This window comes from Carcharhinus amblyrhynchos, chromosome 13, assembly GCF_965287045.1.
Source record: "Carcharhinus amblyrhynchos chromosome 13, sCarAmb.v2.hapA, whole genome shotgun sequence".
Lineage (NCBI taxonomy): Eukaryota > Metazoa > Chordata > Chondrichthyes > Carcharhiniformes > Carcharhinidae > Carcharhinus > Carcharhinus amblyrhynchos.
In genome coordinates, this window is record NC_137336.1 from 56,583,265 (window position 1) to 56,602,412 (window position 19,148).

Genomic DNA, 19,148 nt, shown 5'->3' on the forward strand with positions numbered 1-19,148 from the left:
CACCTCAGTGCAACATGACCGACGTGTATAGTTCGTAAAGAATTTCATTCTCTGTAATGAAAATAACAGAATATATGTGATGCTGTCATTAAAAGTTATTTATCAGTCACAGATAGGCTTACAATCACACTGCAATGAAATTACTGTGAAAATCCCCGAGTCGCCACATTCTGGCACCTATTCGGGTATGCTGAGGGAGAATTTAGCATGGCCATCGCACCTAACCTGCAGGTCTTTCAGGTGGTGGGAGGAAACTGGAGCGCCAAGAGGAAACCCACACAGACACAGTGAGAATGTGCAGACTCCACACAGAAAGCAACCCAACCCAGGAATTGAACCCGGGTCCCTGGCGCAGTGAGGCAACAGTGCTAACCACTGTGCCACCCCCTGAACTGAACTGAAACATCCTCTTGATCTCTGAAGGAAATGTAAATATCATTGCACTTTACTGTTATAACAATTGGAAATGTTTTGTAATGTGTCTTTCAGATTTTGCATGAATAAAATAAATTTTTGCATGTCCTGCAAAGAATCAGCCCTGGCAGGAGCATGTGTCTACGGGTAGCACCCAAGTTCTCCAATGCCTCCTTTGAGGCTTTAACTGCTGCAGTGGAGGACAGCATTTGTGCCCAGTGTTTGGAAGAAGAAATATGAATAGAGATATGAAAAGGGCCTGGATAGAGTAGACAATAGAAGTCAGCAGCTGAGGAGTCACCAGAAGGATGTGGGTCCAGTGTAGAAATTTAATGACTGCTGAGGTCTAGAGAGATGGGAGACAAGTGACGCTCGAGCAGCAGACTTCAAACTCTGATGGACTTGAACTGAGCAGGCCGTCTGTGGTTCTCCCTAACATTGTTAGAGCAAGTATCCAGTCACCTCAATGAGATGACAAGCACTCTTATGCATGGGGCTCAATTGAACAGTGAGCATCACTGAAGAATGGAACAATTCATGTGGATGAGGGAGGGCAGCGTTTTTATAAACCTTTCTCTCCTCACCCTGTAGGAGAGAGTACGTAACGCCAGGGAAACATCTGGGATGGGTGGTGGTTTGCTGAATTTCCACATGCTGACCCTGATGGAGGAGACAGTGTTGGAAATCATGAGGGTGCCATCGTGTCATGCCCTGGGAGGTGGCAAAATGGGAAGCTGTGAAGAAGCTGGGCTATTTGATTGCTCTACTTTCAATTGAAGAGCTGAAACTCCTGTGCTATGTGTGCCATGGCTATGCAACTACTGTCACCTATGGGGTTGGTTGTGGTGATGCACCTCCTGAGTTGCCAGAATTCTCATCACCCCCTTTCTGTGTGTCCCACAGGCCCTGTTGCAGAGGGGCAGCACAGTGACCCTGCACTGACATTGCTGGCCTCCTTGGTGGGATGAGATGATCCTGAGGCAGCATCTCTATTCCTTCCACTCCCCTCAGCTGGACATCAAAAATAGTAGAAGAGAGGGCATGGGATGAGCAGCACATCACAAGCAAGCACGAAGAGGAGGCTGGGTCAGCCATGGGCAGTCCCTCTCAGAAAAAGAGGACAGATACAGACAAACTCCACTAGGCCTCAGATGTCACAAACAAGAAGGGTCTTTACAGAGCATCAAAGGCAGATGAGTTCCCAAATGTTGGAAATCCCGGAGGCATGAACAAACCATGGAGAGTCCATGTAGACTTTCTCTGGTTCAGGAACCATCCCTGTGACAGAGGCTGTCCCTGCAATGACACTAACATCGCAGCCTGTGGAAGAGTCACCATGGGCAGATGCAGGACATGATGTTGAACTGGGGTGAGCACAGTAAGAAGTCTCATGACACCAGGTTAAAGTCCAACAGGTTTATTTGGCAGCATTAGCTTTCAGAGTCTCAGGCTCCTTCTTCAGGTGAGTGATGACTTGTGTTCACAAACAGGTCGTATACAGACACAAACTCAATTTACAAGATAATGGTTGGAATGTGAGTCTTAAAGATACAGGCAATATGAGTGGAGAGAGACCAAGCACAGGTTAAAGAGGTTTGTATTGTCTCCAGCCAGGACAGTTAGTGAGATTTTGCAAGTCCAGGCAAGTCGTGAGGGTTACAGATAGTGTGACATGAACCCAAGATCCCCATTGAGGCCATCCTCATGTGTGCGGAACTTGGCTATCAGTTTCTATACAGCAATTCTGCATTGTTGTGTGTCGCGAAAGCCATCTTGGAGAATGCTTACCGGAAGATCAGAGGCTAAATGCCCATGACTGGGAACTCATCTGTCTTTGATGCTCTGTAAAGACCTTCCTCTTCCTCATCCTCCTCTTCATCCAGCACCGCACCTCTTTGTAAACTCATTGGCTGGAATCTTATTATCATTCACGCTGTGCGATTTTCTCATCCCATTGCAGTGAACAGAGATTTGGCTGGCTGCTAAATTTTCTGATTTTGCTGCAGCAGGAATATGGTGTGAACAGTTGGTAAGATGGCACCCATATTGTGCAATGACATCAAGCAACCAGGACATGACACGGTGCACCCTGGCTGGCTCATACTGGACGGCACTATCCCAAGCACTCAAGACAATGGCAGCAGATCTTCAACTTGTCAATGATCTGTTCATTGCAGATTCATGTTAGGAGGAGATGGTTTTGGGTTGTAGTGCCTCTGCATCTCTGGCTCGATAAGTATTGGATAGGTGTCAAGAGCAACCTCTTCAGAGTATAACCCTTGATCCCCTGCCACGAAACAAGGAGTCTGGTTGTTGGCCTTCCACACACCTGACGAAGGAACACCGTTTCCAAAAGCTTGTGGGATTACTATCAAATAAACTGGTTGGACTTTAACCTGGTGTTGTGAGACTTCTTACTGAGTGCACACACAGGATTGTCTGCTCACGCTCACAAACCTGCTGGAGATGGAGTGAGTTGAAGCTTTTGCTGTTCAGGAAACTGCCTGGTTGATCTCTAAGCACCTCAATGGTTGCAATCGATGACCCCCTGTACTGAAGGGAATCCATCAATGGTGGCAAGCACCAATGCCTTTTGTGCCCAGCCTTGCCCATCTGTCTCAAAATCGATGGATCTCCCCCAGCCCAAATAGACACAGATGCATAAATATTCAGGATGATGGTAACCTGATGGCTATAGGGAATGACTGTCATGGGTCCATAAGGCCCCAGATCAGTGTGGACCAGAGCTCAAAACGTCTGAGACCACTAACCTGGATAGATGCAGTCTCCACAGTGAGCTCAGCTGCCACTTAGTTGGAGGAATGCCAGTTTCTGGCTCCACTACACCCCCCTCCCTCCCATCCTTTGAAAACTGCGTGGATTTCCTGAGGCAAGGATCCATCGCTATCTAGGAATTTTCCATTGTTGCCGTCATGGGGATTCGCCAATATGTGCAATTGAAAATCCAGTTCCAGATCTGTGATGGATATCAGGGAACATAAGAACATAAGAAATAGGAGCAGGAGTAGGCCATCTAGCCCTTCGAGCCTGCCCCGCCATTCAATAAGATCATGGCTGATCTGTTGTGGCTCAGTTCCACTTTCCCGCCCTCTCCCCATAACCCTTAATCCCCTCTCTTATCAAAAACCCATCAACCCGCTTCTTAAAAATATTTAGCGAGGCAGCCTCCACCACTTCAACGGGCAGAGAATTCCAGAGATTCACCACCCTTTGAGCGAAGAAGTTCCTCCGCAACTCCGTTCTAAACCGCCTTCCCTTTATCTTGAGGCTGTGCCCCCTAGTCCTACTGTCTTTTTTGAGCGGGAAGAGTCTCTCCACCTCTATCCTATCCATCCCATTCATCATCTTATACGTCTCAATGAGATCTCCCCTCATTCTTCTAAACTCTAGTGAGTACAAGCCTAGTTTATTCAGCCTCTCCTCATAGCTCAACCCCCTCAACTCCGGTATCAGCCTAGTAAACCTCCTCTGCACTCCCTCCAGGGCCAAAATATCCTTGCACAGGTGCGGCGCCCAAAACTGCACACAGTACTCCAGCTGCGGCCTCACCAATGCCCTATACAGCTGCAGCAAGACCTCCCTACTTTTATATTCAATCCCCCTCGCTATGAAGGCCAGCATCCCATTCGCCTTCCTGACCACCTGCTGCACCTGCAAGCTGGGTTTTTGCGACTCATGCACAAGGACCAGGGAGAGATGGAGGGAAAGCTTGCAGTTGGTATCGGAAAGAAGACTATTTGATAGAGAAAAATAGGATAAGTTTGAAAGAAATCAACATACACTTCCTGTGCTCAGCAATTGGTATGTGGCAAATGCAACATGTTGGCAGCAAGATTCCACAAGCAGCAATGAGCTGAATGCCTCGTTCATCTGTTTCACCTGGTATGAGTTGTACATAGTGTTTTGGTTAAAACACCAGAGAAACAGCTTGTTCTTATTTGAATAATGTTGTGTGATTTTAATGTCAACCTGAAAAACTGGAACAGACAGTCAGGGCTGCAGTACAACACCTCTTTGGAAGGACATTATCTCCAACAATGTCACATCCTCTCAGCTCTGCATGGAACTGGCAGTAGAGTGAAGACTGGAGGTGGTTGGGATCAAATTTAGTCGGCTGATATCAACTGCAACAGATTGTGAGAGAGCAGTTAAATAGCACAAGAACCTGAGACCATGGGTAACTATTGGCAGAGAATAAGATTACAGCTAGAGGGCGGCAAAGACTGAAGTTGCAAGAAGGGTGTTCCGTTCCAATTCAACAGCAGCAGCTAAGATCAAACGTCAGATCAAGCCCTAGATGGGGTGCAATGCCTCATGTTGTCGGCTTGGATTTTGTTTGTCTCCCTTGTGGGGACCTTGAATTGGATTCAATTGGATTTTGAATTTAATTTTGGAGCAAGCAAGGAATGGATTTGGGTTTACCCGATCCACTCTGAACATCGGCTTTGAAACGTTAAAAATTGAGTAATGTTTTAAGTGAATAACAATAGCGATTTGGTTTACAGGAGCACAAAAGTGCCATTTGGATGATCCTACCTGATCTTCCCTGAGCCCCTCATAATCATAGGTTCTAATCACTACTGCCAAACTATCCATGACTTGAATCAGTAAAAAGTCTAAAAAGTCTAAAAAGCATTCACCTGACAAAGGGACTAACCCGAAAGCCAGTGAGTGTACTATCAAATAAATTGGTTGGACTTAGACCTGATATTGTCAGACTTTTTACTGTGTTTACCCCAGTCCAATGCCAGCACATCCACATCATGACTTGAATCAGTATAGACCAGAATCTAAACCAGTACCAATATGATGGTGAACTGCTCAATGCGATACACTAAGGAAAGAATTGTCCAGGGTAACAGATTCATTACTGGACATTCATTATTTATGTTCACTGGTGTTACAAGTTGATTGATTTGCTGAAATTGTTGAGCAGAGAGCGAATCATTTTGAGTGAGTTGTTACAATAACAACTTCTTCCAGATTATATCTGATGTATGAATCACAATGCCACAGTTACTACACTTCAAAAAAGTACTTCTTTGGCTCTGAAGTACTTCGGGACTTTGAAATTGTGAAAGATAAAAGTAAGCCTATTGTCAAATCTCACTTGTGCATAGGCATAATATTCGCTACTTTGGATAGATTTCTATAGCTGAGCTAAGAAACACCTCGATCTTTAAGAGTTTGATCATTGATACCATAAGGACAATTGATTTTCTTGGGTTAAGCCTTTGAAAATGTACAAATTCTTTGTCCCACATGTTGCATTCTTCAAGGAGATGTGATTTCTGCTGCCTGGGCTTGTATTTTAGATTGTTTTGCGGCAAGAATATTCAATAAATAGATTGATCTTTTTTTCTTTATTCTTTTATGGAATGTGGGTGTGACTGACAAGGCCACTATTTGTTGCCCATCCCTAATTGGCCTTGAATTGGGTGACTTGCTAGGCCATTTCAGAAGGCAATTAAGAGTCAATTACTTTGCTGAGGGTCTGGAGTCATACATAGGCCAGACTAGGTAGGAACCACAGATTCCCTTTTAGTGAACCAGATGGGTTTTTAAGATAATTGATGATAGTTTCATGGTCACCAATATTGAGACTAGTTTTTTTGTTCCAGATCTTTTTAGTAACTGAATTTAAATTCCACCAGCTATTGTGGTGGGATTTGAAATGGTGTTAGAATAGAACCACAGAATCCCTACAGTGCAGAAAGAAACCATCTGGCCCATTGAGTCTACACTGATTCTCCAAAAGAGAATCCCACCCAGGCCCACTCCCCACCCTATCCCCATAACCCTGTGCATTTATCATGGTTAATTCACTTAACCTACATATCTTGGAACACTAAGGGTCAATTTAGCATGGCCAATCTACCTAACCCATACATCTTTGGAGTGTGGGAGGAAACCAGAGCATCCAGAGGAAACCCAGTCAGATAAGGGAAGAATGTGCAAACTCCACAGGGACGGTGATCCAAGGCCAGAATTGGCCCTAGAATTAGTCTGGGCCTCTGGAGTATGCATTCAGCAATGCTACCACTATGGCAGTGTCTCCTTCATTAAGATATGAAACATGATCCTATCCTTCCCGCAAAAGGTTGCCATAGTATTGGAAACAGATTTGATGACTTTCCAATAGTCCCTGAGATTTGGTGAAGAATTTTAGGGGGAGTTCAAGTAAGGCTTTGCATTGGCCTACATTTCCCTGGTCACCTCATTCCCTGACCGACCAGTTAACATAACCAATGGTACAGCTCAATTCTCAATAAATCCACACTGGCAGCTAACGTTAACGGGTTAGGAAGCTCTACTACAGCATTAGACCATCAGCTTCCTCCAAGCCCAAATTAAATGGATCTTTTGACTGGGGGGCATCTGTCTCAGGTCTTGTGTAAGACTATTCTTCTTAATTGCCATAAGGCCAAAACTTGCATGTGTGTGATTCCTTTCACGATACCCAGGGAAACAACAAACATAATTTTTATCACAGCAAATATTAAAAAAGGCAGCAAAAAGGGAAAGAAAGCCAATCTAATGGATTCCTATCACTATTTTAAACCAGTGCTGGTGGTGATATAGTTATCTGCAAACGCCTTTCCACAAGCCTTTGTTCCATTTTACTTCTGAAGAATCATTTCGCCTTTGCCTTGCACCTCTATGGCATGTAGCTTTTAAAGACAAATTCATTAAGGCAGGCCCCTTAATCACTTTTTAATTAGAAGCTGGGTTGTTCTGTCAGAAGCTGTAATTTGTACTCTCTGCATGCAAGCTACGGTTCCTTAAACCCCAGGTCCCTCCCTTAAACACACCGTGAAATTCATGGTGACAGACTTCTGGAGGACGCAAAGATTTAGGCACAAAACAGGAACACATGTTGCTGCTCAAAATTGTTTTTATAAAGATTTAGAGAGGTTTAAAAAGAACAAAGATTTAATTTAGATTTGTATGGAAATTATCCTTTTCTCCCATGCAGTGCCATTTAAATAAATACAGCTAATTCCTCCCGAATAATTAATATCATTTGCAAGATGGGTAGGCTTACATGATTAGAGCTCAGGCACTTGGCAAACAAAAAAAAATCAAATAACAACCACCTCAAGGAAAATTAAGTGACATTCTAAACAAAACTGTCTCTTTAAAAGTCATTAAGAGCCTGCTGATTATTTGAATTGCAAATTCACTTGATTTTCCACCAGAATGTCTTTACTTTGACCAAATAAATTTGATTCTCCTATTCAAATGAAGGCTGTCTACTGTTCTTCCATGCTGGATAAGACTCAAATTAATTGACAAGAAAGCCTATTACAAAATCGTAAGCTTTGCATACACCTCCTTGCTCTTTTTTAACTTGTTTTTGGTCTAAAGGCTTATCGATTGACTTCTTAGACAGCACGTTTGTATCTGCTGGGAGTTTAGAAGAATAAGAGGTGACTTCATTGAAACATTCAAGATTCTGAGGGGTCTTGATTTTTTTTTCCCTCTTCTGGGGAATTTAGTACTGGGGTCACCATTTAAAATTAAGATGGTCACCCATCAAGACAGAGATGAGGAGAAATCTTTTCTCAGAGGGTCGTAAGTCTTTGGAACTCTCTCTCTCAAAAGGTAGTGAAAACAGCAGGCGTGACCTTACCGCCCGTTCACTCTGCAGCAATTTGTTGGCAAGTCAAATGTCTGTTCACCACAGGGGGATGGGAAAATCCCACTGGGGTGAACGGTCAGAAAATTCTGGGCAGAATCTTTGAATATTTTTAAGGCAGAGTTTGATAGATTCTTGATAAGGAAGGGATGGAAAGGCTAATGGGAGCAGGTGAGGATGTGAGGTTATGGAGTTAAAATCAGATTAGCCATGATCTTTTTGAATGATGGAGCAGGGTCAAGAGGCTGAGTGGCTCCTAATTTAAATGTCTGTGTTCTCTGAAACATTGACATCGAATGGGATTTTCCAGCAGTTCTCACCAGTGGGATCTTCCGGTCTGATCAGTGGTGACTGCCCCCCCCACCCCCACTGTGGGATCCCCGGCAGCAAAGGCTGAGAACAAGGGAAACCCCTATTGACTGTGGCGGGACCAAAGATCACTGGCCAATGGCTGGCTGCCTCTGCCTCTGCAAAACATGCTAAGCTGGGGAGGAGAAGGTGGGGGCAAATCCCAATCATTGGTTTTTACAGGAAAATCTTTCTGGACTCCCATCTGGCAGTCAGGGGAATTCTATCTGACTGGCTGCTGGGGTCGAAATTGAGTCACAGAAGGCACTAGTTGAGAACCCATGGGAATCAGAATCCCTTAACATTGGCACAAGAATTGGGAGCGCTTGGTATTCCTTTTCTGGGGCCAGAAAGGCCCAAGGCCTCCTGAGGGGGCCTGGGGCTGGAAGCATGTGTGCTCCTTCTAAGCAATTCAAAGGGTTGTAAAGTTCATAAAAACTTACTGGGCATGTTCTGGCCTGTCAGCTTCTTACGCAATGATCTGTTGCTAGGCAACAGAAAGTGCAACCACCCCAGCTCTCCCCCAGCTCCGATGTTACAATTACATTGTGGGGTGAATTATATCAGCGTGCCATAGCTATTGAATCTTAAGTTCAGGGCCTGAATCATTACCAGAAATAAGTTGGCCATCAGGAGTTCAGAGGTTAAAGTTGGGGACTTGACTAGCCAATCATAGTCGTCAAGAAACTAGATTTTGGTTTCTGAGCAACAATTTTGAAATTACAACATGATATCAGCTGAGAAATAACCAAATTTGCATAGCACTCCGGTAGACCATGGATAGAGTTGCATAATTTGACTTCCTGTAGCAATGCTTTCTACAGTGTAATTCCCAGACTGAGGCACTTTGCAAACATAAAATTAAATAAATACAACTTCAAGAAATCAAAGTGGCATTCTTAACAAGAATGTCTTATTAGAAGTCATTAGGGAGAGTGATGATTATTTAAATTGCAACCCCCTCTAGTTTTCTTTCAGCATGTTCAGGAAAAGCAGAACTCCGACATGAATTAACGAAAAGTCATCAACTGTAACTGCACCAAGAAATATCAGAAATCAAAAGAATATTGCAAAAATATCTTGCTGAATGGAAAGAATTGCCATCTATTAAGTGTGTGGCCAAGGTGTAACCAACCTGTGAGTGGTTAATGGGTGGTAGTTAATGATATTAAAATTTATTGAAATGCATCTCGGTACCCTGGGGGGCAATTTTTGGCGTTGTCGGTCAGCCTGGCCCGCACATCTTTGGACTGTGGGAGGAAACCGGAGCACCCGGAGGAGACTCACGCGGACACGGGGGGGGGGGTGTGCGGGCTCCGCACGGGCGGTGGCCCGAGCCGGGAATCGAACCCGGGACCCTGGAGCTGTGGAGCAGCGGTGCTGACCCACTGTGCTACCGTGCCACCCCTATGCAGATATTACATCTATGCAAGTGTTACACCTTCGTGCATATATCTCTACATGAAGGTGTAACATTTATTTAAAATCAAAAACGTAACAAGCAGCTGTCCAGAGATCACCAAAAGGGTTAAACTGCTCTGGAATTGCGCAGCAGAATCTCTCTAATGAATTTGATACATACAATCAAAAACAGATCAATTATAATTTTACGTATAAATTATTCCTGCCTTACGTTAGCTTAAAATCAAACCATCTTCATTATATACAAGTCAGTAACTGTCATGAACGCCAGCCAATCAGTAGTTACTGTCCAGCAGTATGATATTCTATTTGTCCAGTAAATCCGGATACTACCACCTGTTCTGGCTAACACTAGCTTTCCTGTTCTCATGGGTTCATCTTTCGGTCACTGTCAAATCAGATAGCCACATATTCCCGCATCCAGGTAGCTGATCTGAAGAATGAAAAGCCAATTCAGAAATGTTTCACTTTCTGTCCTTGTATAAAACACCATGAGATTGATCTGCTTACTTTAAGATTTTTCAAAAATGCTAATAAACTACTTTTAGCTAAACCATCATGCCTGTTGGTAATTTGCCTTTGGCTGAAATTGGCTGAGGGAACATAGCTTTAAATTAAGGGGTGGTAGTTATAGGACGGATGTCAGAGGTAGGTTCTTTACTCAGAGGGTAGTAAGGGCGTGGAATGCCCTGCCTGCAGCAGTTGTGGACTCGCCAACTTTAAGGGTGTTCAAATGGTCATTGGTTAGGCATATGGATAACATTGGAATAGTTTAGGTTAGAGGGTCATTAGATTGGTTCCACTGGTCGGTGCAACATCGAGGGCCGAAGGGCCTGTACTGCGCTGGAATGTTCTATGAAATAACAACAATTCGTTCAATACTTAAAATACTTTTAAGATATCAGCATAAATGTTTTAAAATCATAACTACTTATTTAATTCTCTTATTGCATCCACATATGCACATTATGGACGTTGCTTTGGGAGTTGCCTATTGCTTCATGTCGTTAGTGTGCTTAAACTGGACCATCTCGAGGGCAACATGACAGCTCAGAGACTATCTCTGTTGCTGTGCGGACACATGGATTTGGGCCTGTGTCTGTGGGAGTTTGCACGTTCTCCCCGTGGTTGCGTGGGTTTCCTCCGGGTGCTCCGGTTTCCTCCCACATCCCAAAGATGTGCTTTTAGGCTGATTGATTGGGTACTAAATTGTCCCTAAATTGGACCTCCCTGATCCTCGCACATTAGGCCTAGACTAAAATCATGAATAGGTCACTGGGACAGTGGGACGGTGGCGCGGGCTCGTTGGGCCGAAGGGCCTGTTTCCCGTGCTGTGTTGTTCTTTGTTCTTTGTTCTTTGCATATGCAGCAGGTTCATGCCCGGTGTGGGTGTGAACTTGATGACATTGCTGCCGAGGGGCAGGAAAGATTTGAGATTACCATCTCATCAGCGAGATCTGTGACTTCCAGAACTTGAGCCCCCACTGGCATTCTCATGGACAGCAAGCTTGGGCTCAAGATCGCCCCTGGTAGAATTTTAGCACAGACAAAGGAATGGAGGACGAAAGCTTTGGGAAGTAGATCAAGTCCCTTTACGGCACGGCTTGTGGACCATGAGGAATGGGAGTGTTTCCACCACACCGCATCACCCCACTTCCACCACCGCCCCCACACTCTTCCCACATCAGGCCCTCGTGCCCCCACTCCACCGAGCCCACACCCTCTCTTTCGCCCACCATACATACATACGTAGGCCACCAGGCCTATCTAACTGGGCCCTTAAAATATCCAGGCCATTGTGCCAATGTTTGACTTCATGTTTGAGCCTCCCTTATTTTCAGCTAAGCTTTGTTTAGACTTAATGGCAAACCTTCCTCCAGTTTCCATTATCTAAACCTGGGTTGTGTATTGCTTCAATTACTCAAATTATGTCACAGACGGATTAAACGTTAGCTGGGATTGGACATCACTCCTCCAGGTTCATGGATCCGTCTCCTTCTTTCCTGGGATTGGAAACCCTCCCCCACCACCCCCCCACCCCATCCCCCCACCACCCCCCACTCCCCCCCCCCCCACCCCACCCCCCCACCCCACCCCCCCCAACCCACCCCCCCCAACCCCACCCCCCCCCACCCCTGGATATAGCACTTGGGGCAAATGGGATCAAAGGTTATGGGGAGAAAGCAGGATTAGGCTATTGAGTTGGACCATCAGCTATGATCATAATGAATGGCAGAGCAGGCTCAAAAGGCCAAATGGCCTCCTCCTGCTGCAATCCTCTATGTTTCTATGTTTTTATCATCCTTTCAGGTGAAGACAGCATTCATGGACTTGAGCTATTTATGTATGCCATTGAAGATTTGATTCTAGTGTCTATTTCCCTGCTGGGTTTAAGTTGAAGAATGGGACCAGGTCCTCCAGGGATTTCCCTGGATCATAACCTTTTTAACCTGTTACAGCTGTTTCACATCTCTTGGAGAAGCTCAAGTTGTGTGTTGAATGAGGAATATCTTTCATTTCAGCATCATTGATTTTCTCCATTTAAAGCTATTTGTTAAGGGAGAGTGGTGGTGGTTGGGGGAGGAGGAGCAGTGAAAAAATACTAAATTTAAGGTGAGTTCCTACTTGTCCAGTAATTACTAACTTTTCAAATCTTTTCTCATCCCTGGCGCCAATCCAGGATGAGAACTCATTGACTCTGTAATAATCACACAGATTCACAGAATAGTGGCAAAACCTTTGTCTGCTATACAGTCAATATGTGTCTTGATACACAAAAGAACACTGTGATGGATGATTGCGCTAAAGGCAATTAAAGAAATTCTTCTACCACTTGCTGAAGTCTGAGCACAACCTTTCAGGGCCTTGGGCAAGGCACTGAGTCCTTTCATTAATAGTAGATCTTCCTTGTCTTAAATAATTTCACCTTCAAAAATATGTTTTGACTCCGAGGTCTTCAGTTCAACCTTACAATATGATATCTCACTGATGCTATTAAACAGGAGTCAGATTCATTGGCATTTTCTTTCTGTTGATTATGAAACCCAGGCCATTAATGCCTTGTGAAGTTATTTCACAGATCACGTGTGTTTATTTCCCCTGCACCCCACTGCCCCCCCCCCCCCAAAAAAAACTGGCTTGCCATCAGCTAGACAGAGGACACTTCCTTAACTGTCACTTTTGCAGTTCCTCTAACAGAGAGGATTTGTTTTTGATTTGACTTGATTTATTATTTATTATCACATGTATTAGCATACAGTGATAAGTATTGTTTCTTGCGTGCTATACAGACAAAGCATACCATTCATAGAGAAGGAAATGAGAGAGTGCAGAATGTAGTGTTACAATCATAGCTAGGGTGTAGAGAAAGATCAACTTAATGCAGGTAGGTCCATTCAAAAGTCTGATGGCAGCAGGGAAAAAGCTGTTCTTGTGTCGGTTGGTACGTGATTGCAGACTTTTATATCTTTTTCCTGACGGAAGAAGGTGGAAGACAGAACGTCTAGGGTGCATGGGGTCCTTAAATATTGAGGCAACAGGAAGTATAGACGGAGTCAATGGATGGGAGGCTGGTTTGCGTGATGGATTGGGCTACATTCATGACCTTTTGTAGTTTCTTGCGGTCCTGGGCAGAGCAGAAGCCATACCAAGCTATGATACAACCAGAAAGAACGATTTCTGTAGTGCATCTGTAAAAGTTGGTGAGAGCATTGCTGACATGCCAAAATTCTTTAGTCTTCTGAGAAAGTAGACGCATTAGTGAGCTTTCTTAACTATAGTGTTGGCAAGGGGAGACCAGGACAGGTTGTTGATGATCTGAACAGTTAAAAACTTTAAGATCTTGACCCTGTCCCTGTTGATGTTAGACAGCGTAAAAAGTCTCACTACATCAGGTTAAAGGCCAACAGGTTTATATGGTAGCGCAAGCCACTAGTTTATGGAGTGTTGCCCCTTCATCAGGTGAGTGGGGGTTCTGTTCACAAACAGGGCATACAAAGACAAACTCAATTTACAAAATAATTGTAAATATTATTTTGTAAGTTGAATTTGTATATTTATGTGTCCTGCTAGAGAACAGAACTCCCACTCACCTGATGAAGGAGCAGTGCTCCGAAAGTTAGTGGCTTCTGCTACCAAATAAACCTGTTGGACTTTATCCTGGTGTTGTGAGACTTCTTACTGTGTTTACCCCAGTCCAATGCCAGCACTACACATCATGATGTAGACAGGGGTATATTCTCCTCTACGCTTCCTGAAGTTGAAAATACCAAGAATACCAGTGTAATGATGTAGTGACGGGTACTGTGCAGTCTGAGTGCCACCATCAGCCCATCTGGGTTCCGGGTGAAGCTCATGTAGCAGTTGTGTTGACCGTTGCCCGTGCACATCCCACTAATTTCCATCCATGTATTTTTTTTCCTCTACAGGGATGACTGAAATGATAAGCATGTAAACACAGACAAGTGAAGTGAGCTGAACGCTGATTGCACACAACACTAAGTTAGGGGTTCCATTCATAGACACGCAGGGTAGAATAGGTGTAGGGTGTTGCGGCGGCGCGGGCTCGTTGGGCCGAAGGGCCTGTTTCCCGTGCTGGGTTGTTCTTTGTTAACACTGACCTTGAGAACCATAGAATACAATAGAATCCAATACTATCCACACTCGAGGTCCGTCGGAAGCAGAAACTCTGATTTTTCTAAGCCAGTTCCAGGGTGCTGAGATTACGTAAGCTGAGATCAGCAATATCAACATAGATTGAACGTTGAAGCTAGGTCTCTAAAGTTTTGTACGACCCTATGCCAGGGGTGAGCAACATGTTGTCCGAGGGCCATATGCAACCCATCTGAGTGCAGCCCATAAGATATTTTGGTGATTGTTGTCCACGCACAGGGTTACCACATCTCACCTTCTGGGCAGTGTTTTTTCCTGTCAGTATGACTGAAGTGATACGCATCTAAAGCAAGGCTAAGTGAAGTGAGGTGCATACTGATGGCACACAAGATTGACTGTGAGGGCCCTCTGCTCCCGCTACATCCAAAATATAAATATTTCTTTTGGTTTTACCATTTGAAGTTGATGATGACTTCATTAACATATAAATGATTAAGCATTTTCTATAATTTATCAAATATTCAGCATGTACTAAATGTATTTAATCTTATTCGTGGGGTCATGATTAGTGTATAAGCCTGATTTCAATCTTAAGGCCCACTGAGATGAAGGAGGGCGACTTATGCAGCCCACTCAGTAGCCGAGGTTGCCTATCACTGATTAATGTATGCACACTCTGCATGTGTGTGCACATTGTGTTAATAAACATAATGAAATCAGATGCTTTCTCACTTTCTTGAAGCCATTGAATTCGTGCCAAGCACAGTTTGAATATTTCAAATAAATAGCCAGTGGTCATCGGTGACCCTTTTCCACTGGTGTGAACAAGATATTCACAACCTGCCTCCACCAAAACCGATTCGAAGCTTGTTCTCATGCGCACGGCAGCTTGTGGTTAAAAGCAAGAATCCTGGCTGATTTTTCACTCCTGAACCCAAGGGTTTCTGATGCCAATTGTACTGCCATCACTGTCACGGAGATTGGCAAGCTCAGCACAGATTGGGATCAATCCTGGCATCTTCCTAGTCTGTATTCATCAGCTTACCTCCACAGATAAACTCAGAGCCACCAAGGGAGCTTTTTGCTGTGTGCAAGTGTGTTGATACGTTCCAATATCTGAACTCCATTTGCCTCTGTCAATGGAAAAGGCAATGCGAGTATGAGATGAATTTCCCATTGTGTTTACACACACACACATTACATGATCATAGAAATTCTGAATGCTTTATTTCTTTGGTTATAACAGATCAATATAACAAGATACATTTTCACATAGCCCTCATGGAAATGCTTGCCATATCAGGCATAAATCAGAATAATGGGGATGAGGAGGAAAGTGTAAGAAATCAACATTAGAAAATGTTTAAAGTTTATTTATTCATGTCACAAGTAGGCTCACATCAACACTTTAATGAAGTTCCTGAGTTGCCACACTCCAGCGCCTGTTCAGATACACTGAGGGAGAATGTAGCACAGTCAATGCACCTAATCAGCATGTCTTTCGGACTGTAGGAGGAAACCAGAGCAACCGGAGGAAACTGGCACAGACACAGACAGTGTCCAGACTCCACAGAGACAGTGACCCAAGCTAGGAATTGAACCTGCGGCCCTGGACTGTGAGGAAGCGGTGCTAACCACTGTGCCACCGTGCCCTCCTAAAAAATAATGGCGCTGATTTACTTGAAAGTTTAGTTATTTGTAGACATTCGAGATGATCATTTCAACAACATACGAATGCAAACGTTGCCTTAATGAAATGGGCTAGATTCTTCTTTGGTAACAACATACATTAATCCCAAGTCTTTGTGGATAGTCAGTTTGACAATTAGTTAAAAGGAATTCTCTTGTCTGTATTTATATAACAGTGGAAAGTTTATTGTTATAGTTTCCCTGGTAACAAGTTTACGTGGGCGTCTGTGAAAGTATTGCATTGTCATTTTCGTCTTTCAGATGAGATGTTAAACTGTGACTCTGTATGCCTGTTCAAGCGGATGTGAAAGACTCCACTACACAAATCAAAGAAAAGCAGAGAATTGTTCCAGCTGGTCTGGCCAATCTTTACCATTTAACCAATATTACTAAAAACAGACTGATTTTGTGCAATTGTGCGCCACGTTTACTTCCAAAAACGACAGTGACTAAACACCAAAAGTATTTCACTGGCTGCAACGCACTTGGGAGCACCTGAGGAAACAAGAAGATCTATATAAGAACGCAAACCTTTCTTCTAAGCCTCAGTTTTCCAGAATTTATCTTGTGGTGCAGTCTGTTTAAGGATCAGTGGTTAGCAATGCTGCCTCACAGCACCAAAGACCCGGGTTCAATTCCAGCCTTGGGTGACTGCCTGGGTGGAGTTTGCACATTTTACCCGGGTCTGCGTGGGTTTCCTCCGAGTACTCCAGTTTCCTCCCACAGTTCAAAGATGTGCAGGTTAGATTGATTGGCCATGCTAAATTGTTCCTTAGCATCGGGGAACTAGCAGGATAACTATGTGGAGTTACAGGGATAGGGCCTGGGTGGGATTGATGTCTGTGCTCGAAGAGCTGAATGGCTTCTTTTTGCTCTGTAGAGATTCTATAATTCTATGCCATGATTCATATGGACTTTGTTCCATTCTTCACAGATGCTTCCAGTCCTGCTGAGTTTATCCAGCATTTTCTGTTTTCGTTATTTGTATTTACCCAATTTGCGTGACCGATATGCAAAATCTATTACATCCTCACAACTCTCTTCCAAGGTATTTTTAAAAATATATAATTTTAGCTAAAAGCGAAAGTGGACAATTGAAAAAAGTCTCAGGAGAAGGGATATTTAAAAAAAAATCAAATGCCAAGTGGCTCTTTCTAAATACAGGTTTCAAATGCAAGAGACATTTGATATGCCTGGAAGAGGTGTGCATTTAGCTGATATTTATAAAGACTTAACTTTGTTTTCAGGTGTTGTGATCTTTTATTATTTCACCTCCTGAACGAGTTAGATGAAGAGAATTTTCTGTAAACATTGAACTATGTAACATCATTATTATATGCTTGACCACTTCATAAAATGTATTCAAGTTTTAAAGATCAAATGTGCTCTAATGTTTAAAGATTATTCATTAGTGTCACAAGTAGGCTTACATTAACACTGCAATGAAGTTACTGTGAAAATCCCCTGGTTGCCACACTCCAGCGCCTGTCGGGTACACTAAGAGAGAATTTAGCATGGCCAATGCACCTAACCAGGAATGTGATGCTTTACAAATGGATTTATAGGCCTAAGCACCCAAATTCAGTAAACATTCACTTCTGACCTCCACAACAATCACTCAGTAATACTTTCAAACTGTTTTGGGGACGTTTTATTCTTAACAGGAATGGAAAATAAAAAATCTGCAACTTTGTGCTTCCCAGATTAATTTTGCATTTTGGACTAATGGGAAAAGTAAACTCTCTCCCTATCTGTTTGTGCCCGGTTTAAATACAGTAATACATTTTCAAAAGACAGAACTAAATTGTGCTCATGACTTAAATGAACAGAACCTGACCACCTGCAAATTTATCAGATTAACCTTGGGAATCCTGGACAGTGATTCAGTGCAGGTGAAAATTCAGTGCATGTTTCACTCGATGACTCTTACTTTATGGCCTGAGGTTTGATGCTTTGGATCTAATTAGGTTGCGTTACAAAAATCTCATCCTTTGTCCAGTTCAAAGCCACATCCCTCAGATCCAATCTCAATGTACAGTAGTTAAGAGTTCTGTTCCTTGTAACCTTTGTGTCTTGAATTAAAAGCAATCTTCACTTGCATTTTTCCAGTCATTATATTCCAGAACTGGCCAGCCCAAAGGATAATTAGGGTTTTGCTTAGGAAACTAGGACTATGTGTACAGTTCAAGAAATCTTGTAAGCCTGAAGAAGCATTATTTAAAGAAAGGTCAAAGCTATGCTTCCTATTGATGATGTCTTTGTGCGTTACAGTCAGAAGGATGGGGACAGATTCCAAACCTACTCGGAAATGGTGTGTAGCTGAAGGTATTGAGGCTTCAAAGCCTTTTCCATCTGCAAGTCAGGACTGTGATGGATACTCCCCACTTCCTTGAATGAATGCAGCTCCAACAACATTCAAGAAGCACAGCAGCATCCTGGGTGAAGCAGCCCACTTGACTGATACCTGATCCAGCATCTTAAAAACAATCACTTTCTCTACCAGCATGGCTGTGGTGTGCGTATCCTCTCCCAAGATGCATTACGAGAACAATTTGCTAAGCTTCCTTCTATTGTACCTTCCAGATCTGCAATACTGACCAAGTGGAAGCATGGGAACACAGCAACCTGCAAATTCTCCTCCAAGCCCCACACCATACTGACATTAAGTGATATTGCCATCCCTTTGCTGTCAAAGTCCTGCAACTCCCTTCCTAATATGTAAAAAGAAAGAAATAGGAGCAGGAGTAGGCCATCTAGCCCCTCGAGAGAAGAAGCACTGACACCAGGTAGAAGGCAATGATTCAAGAAAGTGGTTCACCTCCATCTTCTCCAGGGCAGTTTGGGAAGGGAAACGTGCAAGTACAGTGCACCTCCATGCATTTAAAATCACAAAAGTAGATTCTGAAAGTGTCCCACCATGTATACGACAGTGAGTCTATCATTCAAGACAAATCTAAAGGAAAGGTAAAAATGCAAGTACCACGTACCTCAATGCACTTAAAAT